Genomic DNA, 14,864 nt, shown 5'->3' with positions numbered 1-14,864 from the left:
AGCCAAGACCAACGAGATGCTGTAGGAGTCCTCCAACACCAACGAGACAGGCCTCCGCTGAGACCAAACAGGCGCGGGACTTGGCCAAACGCCGAGGCTAATTGAAAGTCGGCGGGGGGTCGGCCCTGCAGGGAGTTGAGTGCTCGTAGTTGGGAATTACACGACTGGGGCGCTCACGGGAGGCCGACTTTGCAGAAGGGTCGGTGCAGAGCTGGGAGTAGGGGTGCCGCCTGGGCCCGGGCTGCGGAGGTGCAGGGCCGCGCGCGGGGGTCTCCCGGCTTCCTTTTTCACCCCGGAGACAGCACCCACGAGGACGCCCCCACAAGGGACCCGGCCTGAGAACACAGACTCTGGGACAGCTACAGCCAGGGAGGCGCGTAGGGGCCGGGAGGGCGGAATCGGCGGTGCCTCGGGCGAGGCCCGGAAACGCCCGGGCCCACAGGAGGCCGGCGCCTCGGGAGGGGACCGGAAGGGCAGCCTCGCGCACTGTCGCTGGGAACGGCGCGCCCGCTGCGGAACAGAGGGCGGAGGCTGCCCCGCGGATCGGAAGTAGGCGCACCCGTACCCCGCAGGGCCACTTGGAGTGCGCCCCGGGAGGGAAGGGGAACGGGCGTGCAGGCGGCGGCCGCGCCCCGAAGCGGCCGGGGAAGCGGCCCGGGCGGCCGGCGCGGAGGTGCCGCGGTGGGGGGCTGTTCGGCCGCGGGGACGGGGCCCGTCCTGGCGTCTGCGACGACGTGCGCGCGCCTGGAGGACGTGGTGCAGAGCGCAGCGAGTCGGGCCCGGGGAGGTCGAGGCCGGCGGCATCGTTTCTCTGTGAACTGGAGGGAAGTGGAGCCGAGGCGCCCAGCAACAGTAGGAAGGTGGTTGCCAGGCAGCGGGAGAGGTGGGTGGAAGGCGCGGACTTGCACCTGCGGGACGCACAGGGCCTGAGAGGCCGACTGGTTGGTGACACTGATGTCCTGGCAGCGTGCGGGGCGAGGAGCCTGGCCCGCCCTCGCACACACAGGATGGTGGGGTGAGGTCACGGAAGGACTGGCCCGATGGCGGGATGCCTGTCACGGGGCACGCCCGCACCCCGCCGGCACGCGCTGCCCGCTGACTGTCGTGCCGTTTGGTCGGTGAGCCCGCGGGAGAGCTGACCCGTGGTGGGCTGGCGCTCGCTGCCTGCGCCCGCGGGGGGCCCGCAGACCCTGCCCAGAGCCGCCCGGGGACTCGCACCTTCCGGAGCGGCGGCGGCGGCCACAGCCGTGGGCCGCGGCCCGGCGCCCGGCCAGGTGGACACGAGCGTGGCGTTGGTCCGTGAGGTGCCAGAAGCCCGCGGTCTTCTCTCAGCGGAAGTGCCCCCGGGGCCCGCGCCAGGTTGTTTCAACCACCAGGTCTTTTTTTTTTTTTTTAAGATTTTATTTATTTATTTGAGAGAGAGAGAGAATGAGAGACAGAGAGCATGAGAGGGGGGAGGGTCAGAGGGAGAAGCAGACTCCCCGCCGAGCAGGGAGCCCGATGCGGGACTCGATCCCGGGACTCCAGGATCATGACCTGAGCCGAAGGCAGTCGCTTAACCAACTGAGCCACCCAGCGCCCCGAGAGAGAGAATCTTAAGCAGACTCCACAATCAGTGCAGAGCCTGATGCAGGAGTGGATCTCCCAACTCTGAGATCATGACCTGAGCCGAAATCCAGGGTTGGACGCTTAACCAACTGAGCCACCCAGGCGCCCCTTAAATTTATTTTATTTTTTTTAAGATTTTATTTATTTATTTGAGAGAGAGAATGAGATAGAGCATGAGAGGGGGGAGGGTCAGAGGGAGAAGCAGGCTCCCCGCGGAGCAGGGAGCCCGACGCGGGACTCGATCCCGGGACTCCAGGGTCATGACCTGAGCCGAAGGCAGTCGCCTAACCAACTGAGCCACCCAGGCGCCCGCAATGAGAACTTTTAAGATGTAATTTTTTAGCAACTTTCCAATATGCAATAGTTTTTTTTTTTTAAAGATTTTATTTATTTATTTGAGAGAGCAAGAATGAGAGAGAGCAAGCACATGAGAGGGGATAGGGTCAGAGGACGAAGCAGACTCCCCGCCGAGCAGGGAGCCCGATACGGGACTCGATCCCGGGACTCCAGGATCACGACCCGAGCCGAAGGCAGTCGCTCAACCGACTGAGCCACCCAGGCGCCCAACCACCAAGTCTTTTTAAGTGATCGCGACAAAGGTAGCGTGGATAGAAGGTAGCCAAGCCTCCAGGATGTCATTAACAGCGGTGTGTCTGCTTTGGGTGCTCGCTCACCTTATTCTGGAGCACTTGGCGTCCTGTTTACTTCTCACTTGTTGCAGTCATTTTCATAGGTTCGGAAAGGTGACATCCCCAGGCGAAAGCCACAAGGAGGTGTTGATCGCGGGAGCGGGACCGGAAACCAGATTCACTCCAAAGCTCGTGTTCTCACCACTGTCTCCGCTGTTTTCTGCAGCAGCTTCGGCCCTAAGAGGCAGGCTGTCCTATTATTTGGTAAACATTACGGAAGCCAAATTGTGATCTGTGTTTTCCTCCCAGCTCTGAGGCTGAGGCAAAGCCACCACACCCCTCAGTCACCGCTAAGAGGGACTGGGTCACTGAGGGAAGCAGGCTTGGTCTCCCCGGAGTGGAGAAGCGAGTGGAGACCCCTGTCTCGGAGGCAGGTCTCTCCAGCCCTGGTTGCGGGTTCACATTTTGCGACCCTTCATGAAAAGGAATGGAGCACTTGGGTTTTCCCAGGAGGACTCTGCGTGTAGGTACTAGGCCCCTTACCTTTGGGTGGGGGTCGCCCCACATCTGTGGACAGAAGCCTGCCCTCGTGTCTTGTTTAGCTTGTAGGATTTTTTCGATTAAAGATGCTATGCGTGAAAACAGCCCACAGCGTTTGCTGAGCTCTCTTTAACTTCATCATTCCGGGTGTGTGTGATTCATGGTATTTTAACGAAGAACTCTCCTCCATGGGTTTGTGTGTGTGTGTGTGTGTTGTTTCGCTTTTAAAGGATCCTGAGATGGGAACTAGAGGATCAAGGTCTTCAGGGTTAGATTCTTTAGGAAGAGCCCAGGGTGGCATGGGGAGAATCTGGTGACAATGGCTTGACATTGATATTTGTGTGTGTAAAAGCATCTGATACTTCTGCACTTATGTACTTACTTCCCTGGTTTATCTGTCTTCCCCACTAAACTCTGTTTCCTGGGGTGGGGACCACCAGGGTGGGCTGTCAGCTTTTGCAGGTCGTGGCTATGTGGGGACTGAGGGGGCAAGGGGGCCAGCTATGCCAAGGGAACAGCCTCATGGAGGCTTATAATCTTGAGTGTATTTTCTTGGTCATGTAAGTGCATAGCTTTTCTGGGTGTTGAAATTTATTTCATGTGGGGATGAAAAACTTTATCTTTGGATGAAATTATCTTTGGATGCTGGGTTGACTATTTCAGTAGCAAAGGAAGTTCAATTGCAAAATTCAGTGTCCTAAAAACAAAGGAGTGATAGTTATTTTCTTTACAATTCCAATATGCACACCCCTATTACAGAGTAGTTTTCAGGGTGTTTGTTTATAAAATAACTATTTCCTCTGGTCATAATAACTTCACAGTGGGGAGAGGTGGGGACCAGCTTCGGGGTAGACTCAGTAATGTGTACTCTTTTTATGTAAGCACCAGTTAGTGGGGCAAGACCCTTTATGTTGCTGGCAAAACCCAGTGAAGTGCTTCCTGAAGGAGATAAGTGGGCAGCAGGGTTCAGAGCCATAGCTCTGCAGGGAAGCCGCTCTCCCATGACCCCAGAGCTCCGTCTAGTCAGAAGGCAGCTTGCGACAGGAACATTTGACATCACCCCTCTGCCCTGGGCCAGCGCCCCGGCACTGCTTCTGGCCAGGACTGGTGGCTGGCAGCGACGTGCCCTCCAGCACATCGCTCTCACCCTTTGGAAGAGCGGCGCTGCTCGCTCCTCCGTGGCACGCCCCGCGGGAAGCGAGGACCTGACTTCACGAGGGCAGCTCATTGCCAAAAGCCAGTCCACAGTCTGCACATGGTTAGGACAATGAGATTGTAAGTGATTAATGGCCCTTGGCAGGAGTCCACTGAGCACGATGGTGCCTGTGCCCGGACTGGGCAGGTCGCGTGGTTCCAGGTTCCCCCTTTCCCTCAAAACTGCCCGAGAAAAGCTGGTGGGGATCCTATGAGCTCTCCGGGAATCAGCAGCGGCTTCGGAAAAGGAAGAAGCTTCAACTTTTCATTTCTAAAATGTTGGCTGATGACTCTTTCTTTTGCTTAGGGAAAATGTCATTGATAAATCCTGAAGCTAAATGTAGAAACTCTGGAGAGAGAAAAAAAATAATGGTGGGATGAGATGTGGTTTTTAAAGCTAGAGAAAAAGTCCTGGAAAATTCCTGGTAACCGAAACTAAGCCGTGAAGCCAGGAACTTCCAAACCAAACATATCTACTAATTCATTCCTCTGTTGAGTAATTCTTTGTGGACCGACTTGAGTGTAGGCATCCAATAAAATCTAATCTCTGGCACGCAAATAAGCTAGGGCTTGTATGGGTGACACTAAAATGTAGTTTATCTGCGAATCAGGTATTAGCCTCGCGGAAGTGTTTTTTGTGTTTTTTTGGCAGTCCTGGGAAAGCTTCAGTATCGCAACAGACGCTGAATAAATGTTGGGATTCGAGAATGAAGTAACAGCCTCTGCCTTCATGCTTACGTTCTATGCCGGGATCATAGAAGGGATTCACAAATAAAACACGTGTTTTCTTTAGCAAGCATTTACTGTGTGAGCCGTGTTCCGTGGAGGAAAGAAGGATGGGCAGGGTGCAGGAATGGTGAGTGGGGACAGAGGTGGAGGAGTGTGTGGGCAGGTCGCGTTCACCGGGTGGGCTGTTGAGGCTGAGCATTCGGCTTGTGGAGTGTTTGAGGACAGGGTGAGGCTGGAGGGAGGGTGGGCTCCTGTGGCAGGGAAGACCTGAGGCCCTTTGTCTTCCAGGAGCCCCGTGGTTTCCTCAGGGCGCATTCCTGTGGGTGGCGCGGCCTGGGAGCTGGTGGCCACCTCACCTCCTGCTAAAGTGCCCTTGCGCCTCCTCCTTCCTGACCCCCGTGGGCCCTCCGGGTGTGGCAGCCGCAGACAGAGCTGGCTTTCTCCTCCAGCCCCGGGCTGCTCCTTCTCTCCCCCCGAGAGGAGGAAGCACAGCCCAGTCCTTGGGTGATTTCTCTTGCTTCTTTATGTGCCCAGAGCCCCCATCACCCCCGCCCTTGTGTAGCGCCACCCGGAGCAGATCTCACTCTTCTCATTTTTAAGTGGCTGCAGCCGGGGTGAGTGAGGCCCCACACCCAGAGCTGGCACAGCGTGGGCGTGGCCAGCCGATTGGAAAAGGCGCCAGGCAGCTCCGAGCTTCTGGTGCCACCATCCTGGTGTGTTCCAGGGTGTGTGCCCTGGTTACAGCCTCATCTACTGCAGGTGTCTGGGAGCGGAGGCACACAGAGCCACACCCCAGTCTTGAATCTTACCATTTGCTTTAGAGTCTTTCATGTGAACTCTTCTAGTCGGGAATAGTCAGGATATGGTGGCCCAGAAGTTGCTTGCTTACCTGAATTACTTGGCGGGGTTGGCATGGGGGCAGGGTGGGAGTCCAGTGGGCTCGGGCTGGTGGGGAAGGCCTCATCTTGACTCCTGAGCACCTCAGAGGTTAAGGGAGGCAACAAACCTGAGTCCAGGGCTGAAGGAGGCTGGGGGGGAATCCACTGAGGTGGGAAGTCTGATCCCAAACAAGACTTTCCTGGAGCAAGTTTAGGTAGCTGGCGTTGGTACCTGTGGGGTCAGAAAGCTGGGACATGCTGGGTCTTGTGGGGGGGTGCTGATCTGGGGTAATAGGTGAGGTGGGGCAGGAGAGGAGAGGAGAGGGTGCTGGAGTGAGGCAATAAGCCACATCTGGCGTTCCAGTGGCGTGCTGTGTAGACAGCGCAGCCCCGTTTCTCTTAAGGCCTGACATAAGGAGAACATTCTGTTCTGCGTTCACAGCCCCTTTCTGACTCTGTCTGGCTCATGTGCCCCTAGCTGAGAATGGTCCTGCCCTTTCTCCTTAGATGTGGGTGATAACCTTTCCAATGTACACTTCATCTGATCCCAAGTGTAAATGTTTGTGAGGAAAAATCAGCTTGTTATTTCAGCTTCAGTATTTATACCCACCCATAAAACTACACATGGAAACGACAAACAAATTTATTTGCCATTTTTGAAAATTTGGCCCTTAAAGGGCATTAGCAAGAACATTGTGCCATTAGCACAGATTGTTTTTAAAACACTTAAAAAGATCCAAATTCTGCTGAATTTGGGGGCCAAGTAGATTGAAAATTGCATCTTGTATCCCAGAATCTCCATGCAGTTGAGCTGTGTGCATGCTGGAAAAGAGTGCCATTTAGACGTGGCCTGTGTCCCACAAGGGGATGATCTCACCCTGGGCCACAGAAGGCCACCCAGCAGATAGCTGGAGGAGACCAGAGTGTCTGGTGGTCTGGGTCGTCCTGCAGGGGCAGGCCCCAAGGGAGGATAAGGTGGGCTCGTTTGAGGCTTAAATGCCCGAGGGTGCCTTGTGTGGAGCCATCCCAGATCCGTGTCCCAGGAACAGACCCAGTGTTGCTCCAGTCTTACCACCCTTCACAAGGATAAAATCCACACTCCTCTCCGTTCTGCCCCTCTGCTCAGACCCCAGTCTCCAGCAATACCGAGCCTTCTGGGTTGCCTTCAGAATTGGTCTGTCGGGGCCCCTATCTGGCATGTCCTTGCAAAGTAGAATGGCTGAACGTCGGTCCCCCGTCACGTTGACTGCCCCCGCCCCAGGTTAGCCAGTTAGAATCTCTGTCCTGGGAGTTGCAGGCGGTGCCCAAGTCCACCGTGCGGGTGTCTGGAGCAGAGCCATCTGAGGCCATCCTGCGGACAGCTGCTCTGGCTTCAGCCCTGCTGTGGCTTGATGTTCAGTCTTCCTTCTGCTCTGGGCCTGATCTTTGTCAAGTCCCCCCACCTTTTCCTTAGTAATTGTGTGTAGTTTTTCACAGCTTATTATGCATGTTGCTAAGGACTTCACATACAATATTTGTTTCAAAAACTACTGAGTCCATATCGCAGATGAGGAAACAGGCTCCGAAAGCTTGCATAACTCCCTTCAGCAGGTAAGGTCAGTGTTGTAATGCCTGTGACAGATAGCTCTTGAGTCATTCCAGGTGTCTTGTCAGTTTCTATAGTTTGTGAGCAAAAGACTCTTAAAGGATTCAGCCTTTCTCTTTTCTTGTCCGGGGTGGTGTCAAGACTAGGTTCATATCACCTTTGGGATGTCCTTCTTGGCTGGGTCGTACAGAGTTGGAAGGTTCCCTCCTCTGGGCTCCCAACAGGACGTGATTCAGAGTTATCCCATAATTATTGGTCCACTGCTCTCTTCTCTGGAGGTCTGTGGCTTTGTCAGTGACAGAGCTGTGAATTATTTATGTCCGTCACCCAGAGCGAAGTAGGAGTGCAGTGACTATTGTTGAATGAATGGATGACTTCTTCCCTGGGGTAGATGAGCGGGAGGGAAAGAAAGAGGAGAGAGAGAAGCGAGTGGCTGCCGCAGGCCACCCTCTGCACATTCCAGCACACGTGCTGGTGCAGGTGTGTCGGCAGAGGGACGGGAGTGACTTTGAGAGGCAGGTCCTACTAAGATCAAATCACTGTTGGAATCATCTCATTTAAGTTAATCTAGGAAATGCATGCTGGTGATCCTGCCAAGTCTCAGTAGATACTGGGGCAGAGGCTGGCCAGGGTGAGGTGTATCTCTGGACCTGGGAGTCCAGGACCTACATGTGTGGGCTGGCCGGTGTCAGAGGTGATCTGTCAGGGGCCGCTGTTCTGACCAGGAGCACCCAGAGTCTGCACTGAGAGATGCCCTCAGGGTCAGTTTCAGCAGCAGAGGGGAGTTGCTGGTGGGATGACGCCCATGGCAGAGAAGCCAGGTGGATGAGTGGAAAGCTGTCTTGTTGGGGAAGGAAGGTTGGCAGCCAGGGTGCGTGAGTGTCACGGTACTTGGAAAGGGAGTGGAGCCTGACTTTGCCCACGGGGACACCCCAGGTTTTCCCACGCTGTTTATGTGTTCATGCCATTTTCTGTAGAAGGAAGGACAGTTCTGGTTTGTGAAGCTCAGCTGCAGCTTGTGCTGGTGGCTTTAAACTGTGGCCCCGGGTCACCAGGATCCTTTTAAATTGCAGGTTCCTAAACATCCCTACAGCAGTTGCAATTCACTGGCCTGAATGGAGACCAGGAATCTGCATTCTTACCAAACACCACAGGTGAATCTGATGCAGTGGGTTCTTCTAATCCAATTTGTAAACCATTTCTCTGGGTTCCTATGGGAAGGACACCTTGGCTGTTGATTTAGGAAAATGTGTGAAGGAACCTTTTGGTTATTTGATGGGATCATGGTTGTGGGGAGAGTCCTGCTGGGACGTTGAAACCCAGGGCCAGTAACTCTTTTCCATAGAAGGAACTCAGGTGCCTCATTTGGGTCTAGGGCAGTTCTGCTATGACATGAGTTGGAGCTTAAGGGCAAATCCTAGGAATGGGAGTTGCAGCTGGGAATTGTGGCAGGTGGGGAGACAAGCACTGGGGAAGGAGCTGGCCCTGCAGTGAGGGGACAGTCAGAGACCCATGCTCTGGTGATGAGCTTTGGCGGCAGTCTTGTTGGATGTTATTTCTGGTTCTGTGCAGTAATTTCCCTCTTTTGTGCCCAGACCTTCATTTGAAAGTCTGTTGCTCACGACAGCCCTAGGTTAGGAGTGTTCTGGAGAACTGAAGACCAGATCCTCATTTACCTTTAGAGTAGTGTGTGGGAGTAGAAAGTCATGGCTGAGGGGGCGTGGTGTTGCCTGGGGCTGCGATAACAAGGCACCCCCAGCGGGGTGACTTACAACAATGGAAATGTGTTCTCTCATGGTTCTGGAGGCCAGAAGTCTGAGATCAGGGTGTTCTCAGAGCCATGTTGCCTTTGAAGCCTGTAGGGGAATCCTTCCTTGCCTCTTGTTAGCTTCTGGTGGTGGCCATCAATCCTTGCTGCTCCTTGGCTTGCAGCTGTCACTCCAGTGTCCCTCTGTGTCATCGCGTGGCGCTCTCTCTTTGTGTCTGTGTCCCTGTGTCCAAATTTCCCTCCTCTTCTAAGGACACTGTCGTATTGGATTAGGGCCTGTCCTAATGACCTCATTTTAACTTGAATCATCTGTACAAACCCTATTTCCCAGTAAGGTCACAGTCACAGATACCAGGGATTAGGATATGAATATCTCATTTTTGGAGGACACAGTTCAGCCCATTATAGATGGTCAGGTGTGAGAGTGCATGCCCTTCCATCCCTCACTTCTTGCAGAATCTTCAGAAATTTTGGAGGGGGACTCAATTATTGGAAGACTTATCAGCAACCTGTAAGCTGGAAGTTTGGGTATTTTATCAGGACATTACGAGACAAGGTGACCCCGGATGAACTTGGGCCCACTCTAGTTACACATGTGTCAGGAGTGGTTACAGCTTAGCGCACTGTGTGTCAGATGAATTACCTAACTTCACTTGTGCTCCCGCCAGCTCTGCGTCACCATCACGAGATTTGAGTCCGGCTTGTGTAGGGCCAAGTTCAGTTCTCCATGAAGACAGATACTTAATAAATGCTTCCAGTGTTCAGACAATTAAATGGAATATCTGTGGGGCTCTTAGGTTCTCGGACAAACAGATTGCTGTGCGAAGTCAGAGCCTCGTTATTTCACCAAGGATTGGAAAAATAAGAAGAGACATGGTTACATAGTCCCCTTGGCTGGCAGTTATAGTGCTTTGGACACGGGTCACATTCTGATTCTGCTTGATCATAAACACCTGGTCCTGGAAGCATCCGCAGTTTGTTTCATTTTTAGAGACTGGGATGGCAAATTTAAAATTCAGATTCCTTGAACAGCAGGGAGAATGTGGCTATAAAGTGTTTGAGACCACAATGTTTTAAATGAAGGTTAATTTTCTGATAAAGTAGGAAATGAAGGAAAAATTATCTCCCTGCACGCAAGCATGGTTTAGAATACTATAGCTCAATTAGATGTTCTGATTGTGCAAACAATCAGCTTCATGTCTTGTTAAACTTCTCCTTTTCAAATTATGAAGCTTTTCTATACTAAGATTAGCAGGGGTATTAAGGATACAACAGATAAAAGATCCATCTGAGCTCAGAGGAAAATTATAACTTAAGAGGGTTCAAAACTAAATGAGGACTTCCTAAAATCCCACAGCGTAGCCAATGTTATTAAAAAATCATCCAGCATGGAAATTAGCTGTTAGACTCAGAGGAAAGAAAAGTTGTTATTCTTTGCTCTTTTCTCCTAAAATATCAAGTGCTTTTTACCCAGTGGAATTTTGCTCTGTGCATACAGAAATATACCTCAAGTTTGTTAATCAAAGTATTATTTGCAAAATAGTTTTTGGGATACAGAATGTTTATTCCTTGTTGGCCAGACTTTAGGAAAAGGAAGCTAAGACCATTAGAATTTCCCAACTTTTGCTGCAAATAAAATTGATGCTCTAAGTTTTAATAAGTACATCATTTTTCTGATTCATTCTCAAGTGTTTTTGTTCAATTCTAATTGGGTTGTATCCAGAACAAAGAGATGTGCAGTCATTTTGTGCTGAGTCTTTTCTATTTTCAGTGCTGATAGTAAAGTCCCAGAATGTGTTAGCACACACTTTATGGCAGCTCATGGAGTTGGTTCACTGAGTGAGCTAGTGATGCCTCGTCTTAGTAAGACACTGGTTACCGTCATGCCTGTCTCCCGTCTCCTTCCCACTCTTAATGTTGCTTCTTTACTGCCTGTGCTGGGAGCTGTGGCCATGACTCCTAACAGCTCCCCCTTCCTCCCAGCTCCCCCCACCCCCTACAAGTGCCGAGCCTGTGTCCTGCCCATCCTGACTACCAGCTGTGCACCATCACTGCCTCCCTATGTGTGGCTTCTCTTGAAATTTCTTTGGGTTATCGTCCTAGGCTTTGTGCCAACTCACAGGTCACGTCTTCCAGGAGGGTTTCCCTGACCCCAGGCTCCTTCAGATGGGTTAGGCATCTCCCTCAGGAGTGCTTTCCACACGGTCATGTTGTCACCTGCTCCTTGTCTGTCTCCTCCTGAATCATAAGCTGTGAGGACAACGTCTGGGTTGTGTTTGCCCTGGTACCTCCGGCGCGTATCACAGTACCTGGCATCTGCTACATACTCAGCCATCATTTACGTGCTTCTCATGTGAGGAATTAATGTATTTGGGGGTGCCCAGAGGAGACCCAGCCTCTGAAGATGACATGCACCCTCACTGAGGACCTAACAAAATGTGACCCTAAAAGTCTAGGACTGAAGGGGCTCAATAGAGGTTTGTCACAGTCTGGCTCCTATGTTGGGATAGGGTTGTGCCTGGGTGTTTGGAAGAAGAAATCTTAGGTGGATTGGTGGCTATCATTTGACAGGTCCTATCACTTAAATTTGGTCAAATGAAATGAATTATTGAAAGCGATGGTGTATGGGATATCATTTATTTCAGAAAAGGGAACGGAGAAGCACTTTCCTGGGTACCTTATACATAAGTACATTCTTTTCTGAAGTGGATCAAGTTGCTTGCATTTTATAGTGAATGACTTTAGGATAATGGTCAAGATGAGAACTTTGGAGTCAGATAGCCTATGTGCAAATCTCACCACACTTATTAGCCGTAAGATCTAGGAAAAGGGCTAATCTCTGTCTGTCTTGGTTTTCTCATGTGTGAAATGGGATTTTAAAAAGCACCATGAAGTTGTAGTGATGCTAAAATGAGATAATACATGTGAACATTTACCATAGTGCTTAGTGCATAATGAAGGCTCGATAAACATCTTAGTTCAAACAGAGAACCTGAGGCTCGGAGGATTTAAGTCCTAATCACTTAGCTAGGGAGGAGTGACTTAGCTAGCTAATCACTTAGCTAGGGAGGATTTTGAGTCCTCAGATTTGTTTGTCTTACAGAAAATAAGGCCATTCCTACTCTACTGGACGATTTCCTTAGAAACCCACTGTTACGTGTACCGTTGTTGACATTGGTGTTTTGAGCCTTTGGGCCCCTGTAGTTTGCTGCAATGAATTTAGAGATTTCCCCATCAATAGTGGACTGCCCATATGTTGTACTGTCAGTTAACCGACACCATAGACATTTTCATGGAAATCCAAACTATATGTTGTTTTTCCTAAATTTTTAGTTTTCAGAGGACATTCCTGGACCCGGCTGCAAAATCCCATAAATTAAATTGAAGTCAGACACATTTATGATGGGGTTGTTAAAAAGCTGTAAGTGTTATGAATTTATGACTCTGTACTCACATTCAGCTGTTCACTGCTTCTGCTTCTAGGTCTTTCTATCCTGTGTGGGATAAAATTTATATTTGTGGGTGAGATCATTATAAATCTTTTATGCACCACGAGTCTAATTTTAAATGTTTGCAAGCATGGAGAACTAGGCCCAAGAGATATCTACTGTATTTCATGGATTATGGCTCTTGTATAACTAGCAAGAAAAAAAAAATCTCTCAAACCCAAACCCAAACACTGAACTCTGTAGCCAGCACCTAAACCTCACTGAAGAGGGAGTGCTTTATGACGGAGCTAAACTTTGACTCTGTGGTTATTGTTTCAAAATTCTCTTTTTTTTTTCACATAAAAACAAAACAAACAAAACAAAAACCTCTCATTGATGACCACGCTTCCAGGTGTCCCTTATGGCCATCTAGCTGAGTTTAGTGAGAAAAGAATAGAAAAAGAACAGTTTCTCTGCATCAGGATTTCATGACTCCTTTTGGAGTAGGGAAAGTGAGGCCAGCAGAAAGCAGCTGGTGGCCCTGTCTGCATCATTGTTTGGAATCTTGACCCCAAACTTGGGTGTCACTGAAGTCAAAGTACCTAAGAAAATGCAGACATTTGGAGGAGACTTGAAAAAAAAAGTATTATGAAAATGAAAATGTATGTTTACTTTTTGCCAAGAGACAACTGGGAACTAGGTACCAGCCCCACTGGATGACTTGATAAGCTCTGCGATGACAGGGTGAGGCCTCATGACCATCCTGATGAGAAACTGGGAATTAAGCCCACTTGAATGATGTGGCCAAATTAAAAGGGTTAAGAGAATGTGGTGAAGTATCATTAAAAGCAATTAATGAGATAGGATTTAATATGCACAAACATTTTGTGCTGACATTGTGCTTTGGAGTACGAGGCCATCAGTTTTGCTGTGTTGTCAGTAAGAAAGGATTTTGAAATTAATCCAGGCAACAAAATCATGTGGAGGAACTTTAATAAAAAAAAAATACATGTTCAGGCCCCCATCTCAGATCTGAATCAGAATTCCCAAAGCCACAGCATATGTCTCTGCTTGCCATGAGCTCCGTGGATTGATTTTTGGGAACCAGAGCATAGTTTGATGGTCCTCTTTCTCTATATCCTTTTGAAAATGTGTGTGAAGTCCTTTGGGCCCATCTCTTTATAGGAGGGAATTCTAAGTAAGTTGTGATTTCAGGGGTCCTCATTTCCCTTCTGTAGACGGAGAATTGAAGCCCAGAATGGTTTGCTGCTTGATCAACAGCTTGCCCAGCTTATCGCATACAGAATCAAGACCTGAGCTCAGGCTTTTGGCTCTCCAGCCCAGGGATCTTTTACTAGACCTGTCATTCCCACTCTGGCCTCTGAAGCACCCCAGGATACTACCGTGAACTTACATGGACCCTACAGGATGTTTAAATTTTTGAGTTTTCTAAGGAAACACAGTGATGCTCTGTAGCTGTCAGAGTGTGTGTGAACCACTACCTTGAGATAGTTCACTTTTGACTCTGGGTCATGCTCTATTCCTTTTAATAATATATCTTTGCAAAGCTGCATTTCTGAAGGTTGCTAAGATAAGAAGCAACTATTGCAGGAGAATCGGTATGAAATAGGCAATAAGGGTGGTGTTGTCTACTCTGAATCCAGGGATTAAGAGATTGTGATGAGCCCAGCAACAGGTGCACACACCCACTAGTAAGTGATCATGTTAGAATGGGGAAAAAAATGTTATTTTTTCTTTCATTTTGTGTCTTATCTTTAAAATGGCTACTAACTTCTAGGATATAAATGCTTATAACCTAATTACTTTATAAGCAGATATACTGGATACTGCTTTTGGTGCAGGGACACTGGAAAAAGTACTGAGACACTTACGGACACCATGAGCGAAGCAAGTTTAGGAGCTGAATCCTACCGTCTTCCCCTTGTCACACACTACATTTTGACTTGTATATTTAAAAGCTTTAGTTATCTGGGTTTCAAGACACAAATTGATGTCTTTTCCTTTTCTTTTGGTGTCACAGTCCTACCATTTCTTTTGGACTGCTTGCTTCCAAAAGGATATCTGTGACAGTGGTTTTTATTTCAGCAACAAAGTGGCATCTTTCTGTTGAAATGAGGTTATATTCAGAATTGTTTCATTGGAGGAATAGGGTCCTGAGGAGGAATGGACACAGGGCAATTCATCCATGCACAATATCAACCTGACTGTATGTTAGCTACCATTACAGCTCCGTCCCTCTGGGTTCTGTAGACGGTAGGGGCAGCTCAAAACCCCCACTGAAATGCAGGTATTTCTTGGCAGGCTTGTTTTGGAAACCTTGGTTGTGACTAAAGAGTTAGGTTAGAGGAAGAGCATGTAGTTTACCAGAACCTGCAGGTAGAAGATGGTGTTAGGGGAACTGCAGTGGGAGCCTGGATGCACCTGTTGCTTCTAGGTCTGACTGGTTCTGTAGAAAACAGGGGATGACAATCACCAAGGACCTCA

At 49.7% G+C, this 14,864-nt stretch overlaps 1 long non-coding RNA gene across 1 annotated transcript in view; it reads left to right on the top strand.

Annotated features, from left to right (window-relative positions):
* Nucleotides 1-4,759: 4,759 nt before the first annotated feature.
* LOC118007351 overlaps nucleotides 4,760-14,864 on the top strand; it is a 128,998-nt gene continuing 118,893 nt past the window's right edge. The window contains exon 1 of the long non-coding RNA XR_004678390.1: nucleotides 4,760-4,827. This is a non-coding gene — a long non-coding RNA (uncharacterized LOC118007351). The remainder of the gene's footprint in view (nucleotides 4,828-14,864) is intronic.

Source organism: Mirounga leonina, unplaced genomic scaffold, assembly GCF_011800145.1.
Source record: "Mirounga leonina isolate KUSES-001 unplaced genomic scaffold, KU_Mleo_1.0 Mir_118, whole genome shotgun sequence".
Taxonomy (NCBI): domain Eukaryota; kingdom Metazoa; phylum Chordata; class Mammalia; order Carnivora; family Phocidae; genus Mirounga; species Mirounga leonina.
The sequence above is the reverse complement of the archived record's forward strand: the minus strand, read 5'-3'. Positions and strand labels throughout refer to the sequence as shown.